This window comes from Pimephales promelas, chromosome 5 (assembly GCF_988280905.1).
Source record: "Pimephales promelas chromosome 5, fPimPro1.hap1.1, whole genome shotgun sequence".
NCBI lineage: Eukaryota > Metazoa > Chordata > Actinopteri > Cypriniformes > Leuciscidae > Pimephales > Pimephales promelas.
The window spans coordinates 13,003,422-13,020,049 of NC_142773.1; the positions used below are offsets into that span (position 1 = coordinate 13,003,422).

The 16,628-nt window shown below is 49.9% G+C and overlaps 1 protein-coding gene across 2 annotated transcripts in view; it reads left to right on the forward strand.

Annotated features, from left to right (window-relative positions):
- Positions 1-16,628, forward strand: part of pex5lb (peroxisomal biogenesis factor 5-like b) — an 87,725-nt gene that overhangs the window by 44,661 nt on the left and 26,436 nt on the right. The window lies entirely within an intron of this gene.

Consider the following 16,628-nt stretch of genomic DNA (forward strand, 5'->3'; position numbering starts at 1 on the left):
TGTCTTATCCTGATTCACTACAGTACATCTATAAAAAGTGTTTATATTCTGACTATTTTTGACTGGTTCGGGTCATATCACTAAGGAGTAGCCCAGTACCTGCGTGACTCGTCATAAACAGAGAATAGGAGCTCCGGCTACAATGTTCTTCTGCAAGATGCATGCAGTGTTTATTTACCGCAAGAGTGTGTGGTAGATTTTTCCCTACATGGCTCCTAATTGGCTTTATGCCCAGCTGCACTACTTCCTGAACTTCAGCCAGCTCCTTGTTTCCTGTCTGCCATTATTGGCCAAATTGATTAATTCAGGTGTGTCTGATTATTGTTGCCATGACTACTGAGGTCAGGTACACCTGAATTAATCAATTTGGCCAATAATGGCAGACAGGAAACAAGGAGCTGGCTGAAGTTCAGGAAGTAGTGCAGCTGGGCATAAAGCCCATTACCTGGGGTATCTACCATCAACACCCAAGTGTCTACAGTCGACACTTAATACTTTATACTCTAGCTCTGCGTCTACAGTCGACAACTAACCTTGAGTTACTCTAGCTCTGCGTCTACAGTCGACAACTAACCTTGAGTTACTCTAGCTCTGCGTCTACAGTCAACAACTGGCCACGAGTTACTCTAGCTCTGCATCTACAGTCGACAACTAGCCTTGAGTTACTCTAGCTCTGTGTCTACAGTCGACAACTGGTCTCAAGTTACTCTAGCTCTGCTTCTACAGTCGACAAGTAGCCTTGAGTTACTCTAGCTCTGTGTCTACAGTCGACAACTGGTCTCGAGTTACTCTAGCTCTGCTTCTACAGTCGACAACTAGCCTTGAGTTACTCTAGCTCTGTGTCTACAGTCGACAACTGGTCTCGAGTTACTCTAGCTCTGTGTCTACAGTCGACAACTGGTCTCGAGTTACTCTAGCTCTGCTTCTACAGTCGACAACTAACCTTGATTTACTCTAGCTCTGCATCTACAGTCGACAACTAGCCTTGAGTTACTCTAGCTCTGTGTCTACAGTCGACAACTGGTCTCGAGTTACTCTAGCTCTGCTTCTACAGTCGACAAGTAGCCTTGAGTTACTCTAGCTCTGCATCTACAGTCGACAACTAACCTTGAGTTACTCTAGCTCTGCATCTACAGTCGACAACTAGCCTTGAGTTACTCTAGCTCTGTGTCTACAGTCGACAACTGGTCTCAAGTTACTCTAGCTCTGCTTCTACAGTCGACAAGTAGCCTTGAGTTACTCTAGCTCTGTGTCTACAGTCGACAACTGGTCTCGAGTTACTCTAGCTCTGCTTCTACAGTCGACAACTAGCCTTGAGTTACTCTAGCTCTGTGTCTACAGTCGACAACTGGTCTCGAGTTACTCTAGCTCTGTGTCTACAGTCGACAACTGGTCTCGAGTTACTCTAGCTCTGCTTCTACAGTCGACAACTAACCTTGAGTTACTCTAGCTCTGCATCTACAGTCGACAACTAGCCTTGAGTTACTCTAGCTCTGTGTCTACAGTCGACAACTGGTCTCGAGTTACTCTAGCTCTGCTTCTAAAGTCGACAACTAGCCATGAGTTACTCTAGCTCTGTGTCTACAGTCGACAATTGGTCTCGAGTTACTCTAGCTCTGCTTCTACAGTCGACAACTAGCCTTGAGTTACTCTAGCTCTGTGTCTACAGTCGACAACTGGTCTCGAGTTACTCTAGCTCTGCTTCTACAGTCGACAACTAGCCTTGAGTTGCTCTAGCTCTGCTTCTACAGTCGACAACTGGTCTCGAGTTACTCTAGCTCTGCTTCTACAGTCGACAACTAACCTTGAGTTACTCTAGCTCTGCATCTACAGTCGACAACTAGCCTTGAGTTACTCTAGCTCTGTGTCTACAGTCGACAACTGGTCTCGAGTTACTCTAGCTCTGTGTGGTAAGGTTCAGAGGAGGTGATGGAAGAAGGCAAAGGGGTCGGCAAATACTGGAGCTTGTGTGCTTTATTTAGACAGAACAAAAAGATACTCCTTCCACAGCGACTTAGCGCTTCACCATAAACTCAACAGAACAATAGAACAGACTCGTTCCAGCTGATTCACAGCTTCCTTCCGCCTCGAAGGGTTCACTCTTCCCACAGCTTACAGCTTCCTTCGGATTCGAACAGTTCACTCCTCCACAGCTTACAGCTCCCGGTGTCTGCACACAAGCTCCAGACTCTCTCCAATGAAGCGTCCAACTGGGCCGCTTATATACTCTCCCAACGCCAATCACTGCAATCACAGACAGGTGTTTATCATTTGAACTTGACCCGCTTATTTCCCGCTCGACTCCTCCCCCGCTCTCCCGCTGCAGACAGCGCTGAACCACGCCCCCACACCACATACCCCCACCGCCCGCCTCAGGCCGGGGAGCCGTCCGGCCTGCAGCCCCCCCCCCCCCTCCGGGAGAGAAAGTCGGCCACAGCCATCTGTGCACCCGGCCTGTGGATCACTCTGAATTTGAAAGGTTGTAATGCTAGATACCAACGAGTGATCCGCGCGTTGACATCTTTCATGCGGTGGAGCCATTGCAGGGGAGCGTGGTCCGTACACAGGGTGAACTCCCGACCCAGGAGATAATAGCGGAGGGTGAGGACAGCCCACTTGATGGCCAACGCCTCTTTCTCAATAGCCGCGTTTCCACTGCCGGGCTAGGGCTGGGCCAGAGCTAACAGCGAGCCGGGCCGAGCTAGTGGCCTCGGGCCTCAAGCACCTGGCTTGCGTTTCCACTGCCGGGCCAGTAGCCCCACAGCGCTGCCCCAGACCCCACCCCTAACACGCCTTTCCGGATCAAACGTCATAAATCCCAACCCATTTCAGCGGGTATTATGAATTAATTTATTTTGTAAATTAGGAAGATAGCATGTATATTAACTCACCTGCCGTAGTGGCTGCAATAGTGTCACGAGACCAGTACAGGCGATTCTCCATTTCAAGCAGCGATTTTTTGCGCAATATAACAGGCTGCGGGCACGTTTTCAAGTTATTCATTAATCGTTAACCGAGGCCCATCGGTTAATACTCAGTGCATAGTGTGCGCGCCGCAACCTCGAGATACAGAGTAAATTTTTAACACCTTTAATAACTGATTGGACCCCATTTGAAACGCAGCAAGTACGGAGCAGTTAAAGCCCATTTCCATCACCCTTCAAACTGAAATTGCCAATTGAAAATAAGCAAAACGTCCATTTCACAAAAACTCCGTGTCTGCAAATAATAATAATAATAATAACCATCATCATCATTATTGTAACATTTTATTAGGCTGCATATGTAGAAGACGCCTTTATCCAAAAAAGGAACAGAGCACAAATAAACACAAAATTTTTGACAAATATCAGCGCATATCCAGTGTGTGTGGAGCACGCACTGATGGCTGCGAGACGCCCATGTGAACAGTTTCATTGCATTTCTTTCAGTGGAAACAACTTAAAATACTCTTTAATTTCTGGTCATACAGAAAATAATAATACATTATTCGCAAATAAATTTATTTATAACAAGAAAACTGTGATGATCTGCGGCTGGAGTGCCCGCTTGAGCCTCTGGGGGGCACTCCTTCCTAGTTTATTGTTTCATTCATGTTTTACCCTGGACTGATTATGGTTTATTTCATGCACCTGTGTTTTATCATCTTGTTTAGTTCACCTGTCTTAAGCCCGAGTTTCCCCTTTGTTCGGGGCTCAGTATTGTTTGTGTATGTCTGACTGCTTCGAGTGTTTTCCTAGCTAGTTTCCTTAGTTTCATGGTTCCTGGACTCTCTGCCTGTATCTGGTCTTCCCGTTTGTCTAATCCCTGCATTGTTTGATTGCTGATCTGGACTGCTTACCTGGTTTTGACCCCTGCCTGTTTCCTTGTACCGGTCTCTGGATTCTCCTCTCTGTGATGAAGAGGCAGAGGCGGGCGAATCCATTTGCAGTACTTTATTAACGCAGGTAAGCCAACAGAGGTAAACAGACATAAACTCAAGGCCCAAGACAGGAGGGGCCGGTAAACTAACTAAAGCCGCTGAAAAGGGCAATCCAAAGGCGTAACAAACAGGCTAGGGTCAGAGGCAGGCAGCAAAGGTTCAAAGGCGAGTAACACAGTCCAAGATCAAAATACCAGAGCAAATACAAGACGACTAGCATGAGACAGAGTAACGGTAAAACAAGACTTCACAAAGGAACAAAGAACATAGCAGTCCAGATAAAGGGGAGCTGAAAGGGTGCACAGGTCGGGCTGATGAGATGATAGCCAATTAATAAGGGGATAATGAGAAGGGAAGGAGTTCTAATATGCAGGAGAGAGGGATCTGATGAAACCAGGAGGAGGCGTCGTTGAGCGTTCTGTGACAGAGCCCCCCCCCTGCGAGCGGCTCCGGAAGCGAGGACCTGGTCGACGACGGGGTCTACCACGGGGTCTTGGAGCGGGGCGATCAGGATGATCCCGATGAAAAGCGGCTGTTAAAGTGGGGTCCAAGATATCCTGAGACCTGACCCAGGAGCGCTCCTCGGGACCGTACCCCTCCCAATCAATAAGGTATTGTAACACCCCGCCGTGACGTCTGGAGTTCAGGACCTCGCGCACCCGGAAAGCCTCAGCACCGTCCACTTCAATGGGAGGGGTCTGCACAGGGACGGTCTCCTCCCGGCTCCCCTCTCTCCTCGGGGCGACGGCGGGTCTGAAAAGGGACACATGAAACGTAGGTGAGATCTTGTAATGAGCAGGGAGAGCCAAGCGGAAAGAAACTGGTGTAATCTGACGAAGAATCTTGAATGGTCCGACAAAGCGAGGAGACAGTTTCCTGCTCGGGAGCTTGAGGCGAAGGTCTCGCGCCGACAGCCACACCCACTGACCGGGTCGATACCTGGGACCCCCACGCCTCCTCCGATCTGCTTGATGCTGATACCGGCGGACGGCGCGCTGCAGGTGAACGTGAGCAGTGTCCCAGGTGGCCTCGCTGCGCCGGAGCCAAGCATCTACGGCTGGGAGGTCGGACGGCTCCCCGGCCCACGGGAAGAGGGGAGGCTGGTAACCTAAAACACATTTAAAAGGGGTTAGACACACTCGCTGGGCTGGACAACTCACTTACTTGAACTGGAGATGCAGCGCTCACTTGAAGAGGAGATGCAGCGCTCACTTGAAGAGGAGATTCAGCGCTCACTTGAAGAGGAGATTCAGCGCTCACTTGAAGAGGAGATACACTCACTTGAAGAGGAGATACACTCACTTGACTCGATTTGGACCTGGACACACTTGACTCACTTGATTTGGACCAGGACACACTTGACTCACTTGATTTGGACCTGGACACACTTGACTCACTTGATTTGGACCTGGACACACTTGACTCACTTGATTTGGACCTGGACACACTTGACTCACTTGACTCGGCCGTTGACTCACTTGACTCGGCCGTTGACTCACTTGACTCGGCCGTTGACTCACTTGACTCGGCCGTTGACTCACTTGACTCGTTCGGCCCGGCACTTGACTCGGCTGGCCCGCGCTCAGTGGAAAACTCTTGAGGCAGGAATGCAACGGAGTTCACGTGAAGTGTTAGAACAACATGATTCACATGTCGCGTGGATTCGGGGGACTCCTCACCAAGTGCTGGTTCAACTGGGCTTTTATGTAGCGCAAACTCGGCGGAGCACGTGTGAAGCGCTGGTTCACCGGGAGACTCTAGATGCGTGGATTCAGTGGGTACCTTGTAAAATGCCGAATCGTCGGGTCCTCTGTGAAGCAAAAGTTCCAAAAAATCCACAGTAAAAAGCGAACCGCTCATGGAAAGGGCCAGATCAATATATTGGGAAAGAGTCCAGCTTGGACTCGGAAACGGTATATCAGAGCCAGGCGGGTCAGACAGTCCTCCCCGAAAGAATATCATTAAACAAAAATCATCCAAGTAGGACTGATGAGAGAGCTTCAAAAAATCCATCACAAAAACCTTGAGAGGACGTTCTCCTTGGCGGAGGCATACGATCTGTGCTGTGGGATCCATTGCGAGGTCCGTGTTCCTCTCAGCCGCTGGATCAGTAGTGGCTCAGTATTCTGTCATGAAACTGCACATGGAACAAGGACAGAGGTGATCCAAATGCAGGCTTTATTAAAGAGGAGAATCCAGAGACCGGTACAAGGAAACAGGCAGGGGTCAAAACCAGGTAAGCAGTCCAGATCAGCAATCAAACAATGCAGGGATTAGACAAACGGGAAGACCAGATACAGGCAGAGAGTCCAGGAACCATGAAACTAAGGAAACTAGCTAGGAAAACACTCGAAGCAGTCAGACATACACAAACAATACTGAGCCCCGAACAAAGGGGAAACTCGGGCTTAAGACAGGTGAACTAAACAAGATGATAAAACACAGGTGCATGAAATAAACCATAATCAGTCCAGGGTAAAACATGAATGAAACAATAAACTAGGAAGGAGTGCCCCCCAGAGGCTCAAGCGGGCACTCCAGCCGCAGATCATCACATAACCCCCCCCTCTAAGGAGCGGCTTCCAGACGCTCCTAGAACAATCCAGGCGGGGGGCAGAGTGAAGGTGATCCCGGGGGAGGGACGGAGGGCCAGGCCCGTGCAGGGGAACGGGACCAGGACACAGGCAAGGTGGGCCTGGGCCGTGGAGCGTGGGTGACCAGGTTGGAGCAGGACGTGATGGCGGCCAGGGCGGAGCAGGACGTGATGGCGGCCAGGGCGGAGCCGGACGTGATGGCGGCCAGGGCGGAGCAGGACGTGATGGCGGCCAGGGCGGAGCAGGACGTGATGGCGGCCAGGGCGGAGCAGGCTCAGGCAGAGACGAGGGCGGAGCAGACTCAGGTGCGGTCCATGTCAGTGTCGCCTCCATGGCCTCCGCAGAGTACCTAGTGCCCCCCCCCAAAAAAATACTTGGGAAAATTCACGGAAGGAACCTCTGGGTGGTAAACGGGTTCAGGAAAGTTCTCCCGGAGCTTGAAGGGTGAAGTCTTCTGTGATGAAGAGGCAGAGGCGGGCGAATCCATTTGCAGTACTTTATTAACGCAGGTAAGCCAACAGAGGTAAACAGACATAAACTCAAGGCCCAAGACAGGAGGGGCCGGTAAACTAACTAAAGCCGCTGAAAAGGGCAATCCAAAGGCGTAACAAACAGGCTAGGGTCAGAGGCAGGCAGCAAAGGTTCAAAGGCGAGTAACACAGTCCAAGATCAAAATACCAGAGCAAATACAAGACGACTAGCATGAGACAGAGTAACGGTAAAACAAGACTTCACAAAGGAACAAAGAACATAGCAGTCCAGATAAAGGGGAGCTGAAAGGGTGCACAGGTGGGGCTGATGAGATGATAGCCAATTAATAAGGGGATAATGAGAAGGGAAGGAGTTCTAATATGCAGGAGAGAGGGATCTGATGAAACCAGGAGGAGGCGTCGTTGAGCGTTCTGTGACAAAAACGTTGTGCTTTAACAATTAATCAAGGCGCGCTTCATGATCTCCGTGAACTGAAGCGCGAGACCTGAAACAGCCACCGCATTCGAATTTGTTCGTTTTAAATTGGACATTTAAAGCTTTAGTCTACAGGGGTTATATCTGTAGATTAAATGTCCAATTTAAAACGAACAAATTCGAATCGAAAGCCAATATCTTCTATGTTTATGTAGCTTAATTTCTCTCTAAATGTGCATCCGGAGATGGAGATATGTTTTTAGCCGAAAATCATTTAGAAAACAATAGTTTATTAATAAATAATTAATGCCTCGTTATTTTATATTATTTTATTATCAGACACATTTATTATAGCCTATAAATCACCCATAAATCCCCTTTCTGTAGGCTGTGGTTACGGCTCTTCTCATTCAGCACTGCGGGGAAAATATCATTTCCAGGTTCTAATTTGGCCTCAGAAAACCAGTAAAATATATATTTTTTCATATTAATTTGTCAAATATTTTAAATGTTTAAGGGGCAAAAAAATCAAACAAATATCTGAAAATTCGTCGATATGTAGCCTATATATAGCCTATGTATTGTTGCGCAGCATTTGGCATAGGCCTACAGTTCAAATTAAAATGTTATGCAATTTTAAATGGTTAATCGGTTAAACATGGACACCCCTATGTGCATCTTGCTTCAGATCATAACGTTCCATAACACCGATAAACTCCGCCTTTTACCTTGAGCACGCCTCTAGCCCGAGCTGGCCCCCTCTGGCCCAAGGTATTCGACGGGCCAGAAATCCTGGCCGTTGGCCCTGAGGAAGCCCCGATCAAGCCCCGGAAGTGACAGTGGAAACGCGACTGGCCCTGGCACGCACTAGCACGGCCCCGCCCTGGCCCGGAAGTGGAAACGCGGCTAATGGTGCTGTACATCGTCTCTCTCTTAGAGAGCTTGCGACTGATGTACAGCACCGGCCGTTCCTCGCCCTCCATCTCCTGGGTCAAGACCGCACCCAGTCCTCTGTCCGACGCGTCTGTCTGCAGAGAAAAGGGAAGAACAAAGTTAGGAGCCTGTAAGAGCGGGCCGCCACACAGAGCTGCCTTTATCTGGGTAAAAGCCTGCTGACATTGCTCCGTCCACTGGACGGTATCTGGCGCCCCCTTTTTAGTTAGATCAGTCAGCGGGCTAGCAAGGTCCGAATAATCAGGCACAAATCTCCTATAATATCCTGCCAGCCCCAGGAACTGTCTAACCTCCTTTTTGGTCTTGGGTCTCGGACAGGTCGCAATCGCTGCGGTCTTGTCAATTTGGGGACGCACCTGTCCGTGTCCCAAGTGGAAGCCCAGATACCTGACCTCCACGCGCCCAATCGCACACTTCTTCGGGTTGGCCGTGAGCCCCGCCCTCCTCAGCGACTTGAGAACCACTCGCAAATGCTGCATATGCCGCGGCCAATCGTTACTATAGATGATAATGTCATCCAAGTACGCCGCAGCATAGGCAGCATGCGGCCGTAGAATCCGGTCCATCAAGCGCTGGAAGGTGGCGGGTGCCCCGATCAAACCGAACGGAAGGGTGACAAATTGGTGTAATCCGAACGGCGTCGTGAAAGCAGTCTTTTCTTTAGACATTGGAGATAAGGGGATCTGCCAATATCCCGTCGTTAAAATCCAGTGTCGAATAAAAACGAGCCGTGCCTAGCCGATCGAGTAACTCGTCAACCCTTGGCATTGGATATGCATCGAACTTCGATACAGCATTCACCTTGCGGTAATCCACACAGAACCGGACGGTGCCGTCGGTTTTAGGCAACTATCGGGCTTGCCCATGTCACTGTTGGATTCCTCTATTACCCCCATATCCAGCATCGCCGCTAATTCATCCTGAACTACCTTTTTCTTATGTTCAGGTAATCTATATGGCCGGCTGCGAACCACCACGCCCGGCTCCGTCTCAACGTGGTGCTGTATGAGATTCGTTCGGCCAGGGAGGGGTGAGAACACATCTGCGTATTCCGCTTGTAGCTGTTGGATGTCAGCGATCTGGGACGGTGAGAGGTGGTCTCCACAAGCGGCCAGAGGGCGGGATTGCACTTTTACATTCGCCTCTGGCCCGAGATCCTCCTCCCCACTCACCACCGTCGCCAGCATCGCTGACTCCACCTCATTCCATTTTTTAAGGAGGTTGAGGTGGTATGTTTGATGTGCTCCCCCCCTATCTGCACGAATGATTTCATAGTTAAGATCATTAACTCGCCGTGTAACCACAAACGGTCCTTGCCACTTGGCGAGTAATTTCGAGCTGGATGTGGGAAGTAATACGAGCACTTTATCTCCCGGTGCAAATTTACGTAGCTTAGCCCCCCTATTGTACAGCCGACTTTGTTTGTCCTGAGCCTGTAACAAATTCTCCATAGAGAGCCGCCCCAAAGTGTGGAGTTTTGTTCGCAGGTCCAGGACATATTGAATTTCGTTTTTGCTATTAGAAGGTCCGTCCTCCCAAGCCTCCCTAAGGACATCCAAAACCCCGCGGGGCTGGCGGCCATAGAGAAGCTCAAAGGGGGAAAACCCCGTGGAGGCTTGGGGGACCTCCCGTACAGCGAACAAGAGGGGTTCCAACCACTAATCCCAATTTTTGGCGTCTTCCCGCACGAACTTACGAATCATGGATTTTAACGTGCGATTAAATCGTTCCACCAGGCCGTCGGTTTGTGGGTGATAGACGCTGGTGCGAATCGATTTAATGCCCAATAATTCATATAGTTCGCGTATCGTACGTGACATAAACGCCGTGCCCTGATCGGTGAGAATCTCTTTTGGGATTCCCACCCGGGAGATTAATTGAAACAGCGCACTCGCAACGCTTTTAGCCGAAATATTGCGTAGTGGGACTGCTTCAGGGTATCGCGTGGCATAATCCACCAGGACTAATGCAAAGCGATGCCCCCGTGCTGATCGCTCTAATGGCCCGATGAGGTCCATGCCAATTCGCTCGAAGGGGACCTCGACTAACGGCAGGGGGCACAATGGTGCTTTACTATGGGCCGGAGGGTTCACTAACTGACATTCATGACAAGACGCGCACCACCTGCGCACATTCTCATGAATGCCCGGCCAAAAGAATCGGGCCATTAAACGATTTAACGTGGCTGCCTGCCCGAGGTGTCCAGCCATCGGATTAGAATGAGCCGCCTGGAAAAGCATTTCCCGACGGCTTTTAGGTACTAACAACTGGGTTGTATCTTGCTTTGTCTGGATGTCCTGAGTCACCCGATACAACCTATCTTTAATCATGGCGAAATATGGGTACGTGAGCGGCTGATCTGGCCGCACCGGCTGTCCGTTGATGACCTGGACCCGTTCAAACGCATTTTTCAGCGTATCATCTCGGGACTGTTCCAGAGGAAAATCATCACGGACCGAAAAGATGGGTATTTCGGCCCCGCTCCGTTCCTCTGGATCAGCCGCCGATGGTCCCGGAACAGCTTCGCCGGCCTGAACAGTCGCCCCCCCCGGTGCCGTTGTTTTTTCCCAGGAGCACCCGCACACAAACAAGCCAATAATGATTGAAACCCCGGCCAATTGGTACCCAAAATCAGCGGGTGCCGGAGGTGCGGATTAACTGCCACCTCCACACTATGTTTTTGTCCCCTAAATCCGATTATGACTGGCACGACGGGATACCCCATCACCTCGCCGTGCACACACCGCACCATAACCTCGCGGCTCTTATCCAATGCCCCTGGCTGAATCAAACTTTGGTGGATGGAGGTCTGGTTACAACCTGAATCCACCAAAGCTTGACACGTAACCCCCTTAATACTCACGGGTATCTGATACAGCCCAGTCTGATCGGGGGCAGCCTGTGGCGCATAGGGGACCCGAATGAAGGTGTCCACCTCCATCAATGGACACCTGTCGATAAAGTGCCCCGGGTCCCCACAACGCCAACAGGCCGGCCCAGGCCTCCCCGCCACTCCGGCGGCGGGAAGCGGGTCAAGGGATTGGCGTTGGGAGAGCGCGGGGCCAGAGGACGCCGGAACGCTCCCGGCCAGGGATCCTCCCCGAGGTGGAGCACGGGGTGCCTCAGTGCAGGGAGAGGGGAGAGAGAGAGAAGATGATTGTTGGGGCTCGCCGACCCCCGGGCACGCCACCAGCTGGTCCTCCGCCAACGTGATGGCCTGGTCCAGCGACGTCGGCCGGTGGCACTGGACCCACTGCGCGGTTTTCTTGGGTAGCTTGGTGATAAACTGCTCCAGTACCACCAGCTCGATGACTCCTTCGACGTCGCGGCCCTCGGCCACCAGCCATTTGCGGCAGGCGTCCCGGAGCTGCTGTGCGAAGACGAAGGGTCGGCCGACCTCCCCCAGCTCTAGGGAACGGAACCGCTGGCGGCTTTGCTCCGGAGATCGACCGACCCGCTGCAAGATGGCACGCTTGAGGTCCTGGTAGACCAGGAGGCTGCTGACTGGCAGTCCCCGGACAGCAGTGGAATGAGGCGCAGCGGCCAGTCAGTTTCCGGCCACTTCCCCGCCCCGGCCGTCCTCTCAAAGAGGTCCAGGAAGGCCTCCGGATCGTCGAGAGGCCCCATCTTGTGGAGGGCTGGGGCCGCGGCCGGGGAGCGGACCCCCTGGTCCACCCAGCTCCGGAACTGCTCGCGGGCCTCCCGTTGCTCCTGGAGGAGCGCGTCGAAACGTCGTTCCTGCTGCTCCTCCATCTTCAACAGGGCTGCCTGGTGTTGCTGATGCAAGCCCGCGAGCCCCTGGATGATCTCCGCAAATGGCGAAGACAGAGGATTCCTGGCGGCGGCTGCTTCTTCCATCCCGGGTTTCGGCACCAGTGTGGTAAGGTTCAGAGGAGGTGATGGAAGAAGGCAAAGGGGTCGGCAAATACTGGAGCTTGTGTGCTTTATTTAGACAGAACAAAAAGTTACTCCTTCCACAGCGACTTAGCGCTTCACCATAAACTCAACAGAACAATAGAACAGACTCGTTCCAGCTGATTCACAGCTTCCTTCCGCCTCGAAGGGTTCACTCTTCCCACAGCTTACAGCTTCCTTCGGATTCGAACAGTTCACTCTTTCCACAGCTTACAGCTCCCGGTGTCTGCACACAAGCTCCAGACTCTCTCCAATGAAGCGTCCAACTGGGCCGCTTATATACTCTCCCAACGCCAATCACTGCAATCACAGACAGGTGTTTATCATTTGAACTTGACCCGCTTATTTCCCGCTCGACTCCTCCCCCGCTCTCCCGCTGCAGACAGCGCTGAACCACGCCCCCCATACCACACTCTGCTTCTACAGTCGATAACTAGCCTTGAGTTACTCTAGCTCTGTGTCTACAGTCGACAACTGGTCTCGAGTTACTCTAGCTCTGCTTCTACAGTCGACAACTAGCCTTGAGTTACTCGAGTACTGTGTCTACAGTCGACAACTAACCTTGAGTTACTCTAGCTCTGCGTCTACAGTCGACAACTGGTCTCGAGTTACTCTAGCTCTGTGTCTACAGTCGACAACTGGTCTCCAGTTACTCTAGCTCTGCTTCTACAGTCGACAACTGGTCTCGAGTTACTCTAGCTCTGCTTCTACAGTCGACAACTAGCCTTGAGTTACTCTAGCTCTGTGTCTACAGTCGACAACTGGTCTCGAGTTACTCTAGCTCTGCTTCTACAGTCGACAACTGGTCTCGAGTTACTCTAGCTCTGCTTCTACAGTCGACAACTAGCCTTGAGTTACTCTAGCTCTGTGTCTACAGTCGACAACTAACCTTGAGTTACTCTATCTCTGTGTCTACAGTCGACAACTGGTCTCGAGTTACTCGAGCTCTGCTTCTACAGTCGACAACTAGCCTTGAGTTACTCTAGCTCTGTGTCTACAGTCGACAACTGGTCTCGAGTTACTCTAGCTCTGCTTCTACAGTCGACAACTAGCCTTGAGTTACTCGAGTACTGTGTCTACAGTCGACAACTAACCTTGAGTTACTCTAGCTCTGCGTCTACAGTCGACAACTAGCCTTGAGTTACTCTAGCTCTGTGTCTACAGTCGACAACTGGTCTCGAGTTACTCTAGCTCTGCTTCTACAGTCGACAACTGGTCTCGAGTTACTCTAGCTCTGCTTCTACAGTCGACAACTGGTCTCGAGTTACTCTAGCTCTGCTTCTACAGTCGACAACTGGTCTCGAGTTACTCTAGCTCTGCTTCTACAGTCGACAACTAGCCTTGAGTTACTCTAGCTCTGTGTCTACAGTCGACAACTGGTCTCGAGTTACTCTAGCTCTGCTTCTACAGTCGACAACTGGTCTCGAGTTACTCTAGCTCTGCTTCTACAGTCGACAACTAGCCTTGAGTTACTCTAGCTCTGTGTCTACAGTCGACAACTAACCTTGAGTTACTCTAGCTCTGCGTCTACAGTCGACAACTAGCCTTGAGTTACTCTAGCTCTTCGTCTACAGTCGACAACTGGCCTCGAGTTACTCTAGCTCTGCGTCTACAGTCGACGACTAAGCCTCGAGTTACTCTAGCTCTGCGTCTACAGTCAGCAACTGGCATCCAGTTACTCTAGCTCTGCATCTACAGTCGACAACTAGCCTTGAGTTACTCTAGCTCTGCGTCTACAGTCGACAACTAACCTTGAGTTACTCTAGCTCTTCGTCTACTGTTGACAACTGGCCTCGATTTACACTAGCTATTCGTCTATACAGTCGACAGCTGGCCTTGAGTTACTCGAGCTCTGCGTCTACAATCGACAACTGGCCTTGAGTTACTCAAGCTCTGCGTCTACAGTCGACAACTGGCCTTGAGTTACTCTAGCTCTTCGTCTACAGTCAACAACTGGCCTTGAGTTACTCGAGCTCTGCGTCTACAGTCGACAACTGGCCTCGAGTTACTCTAGCTCTGCGTCTACAGTCGACGACTAAGCCTTGATTTACTCTAGCTCTGCGTCTACAGTCGACGACTGGCCTCAAGTTACTCTAGCTCTGCGTCTACAGTTGACAACTGGACTCGAGTTACTCTAGCTCTGCGTCTACAGTCGACAACTGGCCTCGAGTTACTCTAGCTCTGCGTCTACAGTCGACAACTAGCCTCGAGTTACTCTAGCTCTACATCTACAGTCGACGACTAAGCCTTGAGTTATTCTTTTTCTGGGGCACCAGCTCTGCCTTTTTCCCATGTTAGCCCACAGTATAACTGCTGGAGCATGCCAACTATTGCCTAGGATACGTATGTAAACATTCTAACGTATCCGGCTTTGGTTGTCAGTCACATATCAGGATTTTAAATGTTTATTACCTAGCCTCGCCTTTGATGCTCAGATTTTTAACCCCTGAAAAAAAAAAAGTTTGTGCGGTCTGAATAAAAAAGTCTGCGGTCTCAAAAATCTACAGGTCTACCCCAACACCAGTGGTTTCTTTTTGATAGAAGGTCCCTCAATGGCCTGTCCTTCTCTTCAAGGCATGGTATGAATTTACCTAATTGGTTTAACATTCCGAGGAAGCTGCGGACTTCACTGATGTTGTATGGGTCTTTTATCTCTAGTCTTGTCTGGATCAGGTCTCACACCACTTTGAGAATTTGGACCTTCTGTCTATCCAACTCATATTTTCCAAGTTCAGTGTGATGCCACCTTTTCAATCCTAGCTAAGACTGTGTGTAGTCTCTCATCATGCTGAGTCTGAGACTCACCCCAGATGAGCACATTGTCCAAATGGCACACAACACCAGATAGTCCTTTTATGACCATGGTCATGTGTCTTTGAAAATGATTCGGTACTGAAGCAATACCAAACGCCAGCCTATTGAAGAAAAAAATCTTCCAAGTGGGGTTATAAATATTGTGTATTTAGCTGATTGGTCTGACAGCTGATTGGTCTGCTTCCAATTTGCTAAAAAATTTGGCCTCGCCCAGTTGTCCGTGAGTCTGCTCTACAGAAGGTAAAATGTACTTATCCCTACAGTACGTATAGCCTCATGTAATTTGGTGAGGTCAACGCAGATACGGATTGTCCCGTTCTTCTTGGGAACATTTACCATGCATGATGAACACCAGTCGGTTGGCTCCTCAACCTTTGTAATGACCCCCAGTGATTCCATGTGCTCTAATTTCTTAACTTTCCCCAGCAAAATAAGGGGAACTCTGCCATTGAGAATGGAATCACGTTTGGTTTGAGCTTGATGGTGTAGGGCTGGTGTACCATACCTAGGCCTTGACACAGCTCTGGGTAGAGCATGTTTTTTGAGCATGTTTGCATTTACACTGTCAAGCTGAGCTACCAAATTGAGATTTAAAATTGCTGGCCGACCTAAAAGTGCTGTGTAAAGATTTTTAACCACACAAATTTTCCCTTGCACAGTGAGCTCACCTTTTCCAAGTGACTCATGGGACGTTTCAATTACAGAAAGTGGAGTCCCATCTGGCCTAAGTAGAGGCTTGTCTAAATTTTCCAGTGTAAATTTTGTAATCTCTCTGAATGTAGACTCTGGAATGGCTGTAACGTCACCTGTGTCGATTTAAAATTTTACTTTATGGAAAAGCCGCTGTTTTTGAATTTTAATGGGCTTTTTGTTTGCTTTTTGCTGCCACCGCATCAATTTTAGCTACACTTCTTGTCTCATGACTTAAGTCAGTCTGCTGTTTTTTAATGACTTGTGACTGTCATGCCATATTAATAGCTTTCTCAAGAGTGAGATCTCTGTTCAGCTGCATCCGCTCAGATAGTGTACTGTCTCCTAGATCAACTCCAAGTCTATCTCTAAGCAATTCATCATGAAGGGCACCATAGTTACAGTTTTCTGCAAGAGCATACAGGGCTGTTATGAAATTATCAACTGGTTCACATGGCTGCTGCACTCTTTGACTGAATCTTGCTCGTTCATAGATTACCTTCTTTTTTGGTAGTTATGCGTCGTGCCTCAGATTAAGGCTGTCCTCTAAACACAGTGTCTGCTTCGTCTCGCATTGCTCCCACTCTTGAGGTTAGATATTAAAAACTGGCTTTACTTCTGACCATGTTGAGTTATTAAACAAAAGAGATCATCAGGCCCACTGAACGTGTTAACTCACTTGCCATTCTTTTATTGCTTATATCTCACTCCTCTAACTTCCCGGTTCACCCAGCCCCTCCCAGCCTCCGTCTCCTAAAGAATCTCAAACACATACTAATCACACCACAGTAGCAAGCCTAGCCCTGGTTAAAAAGTAACACAAAAGTAACTTA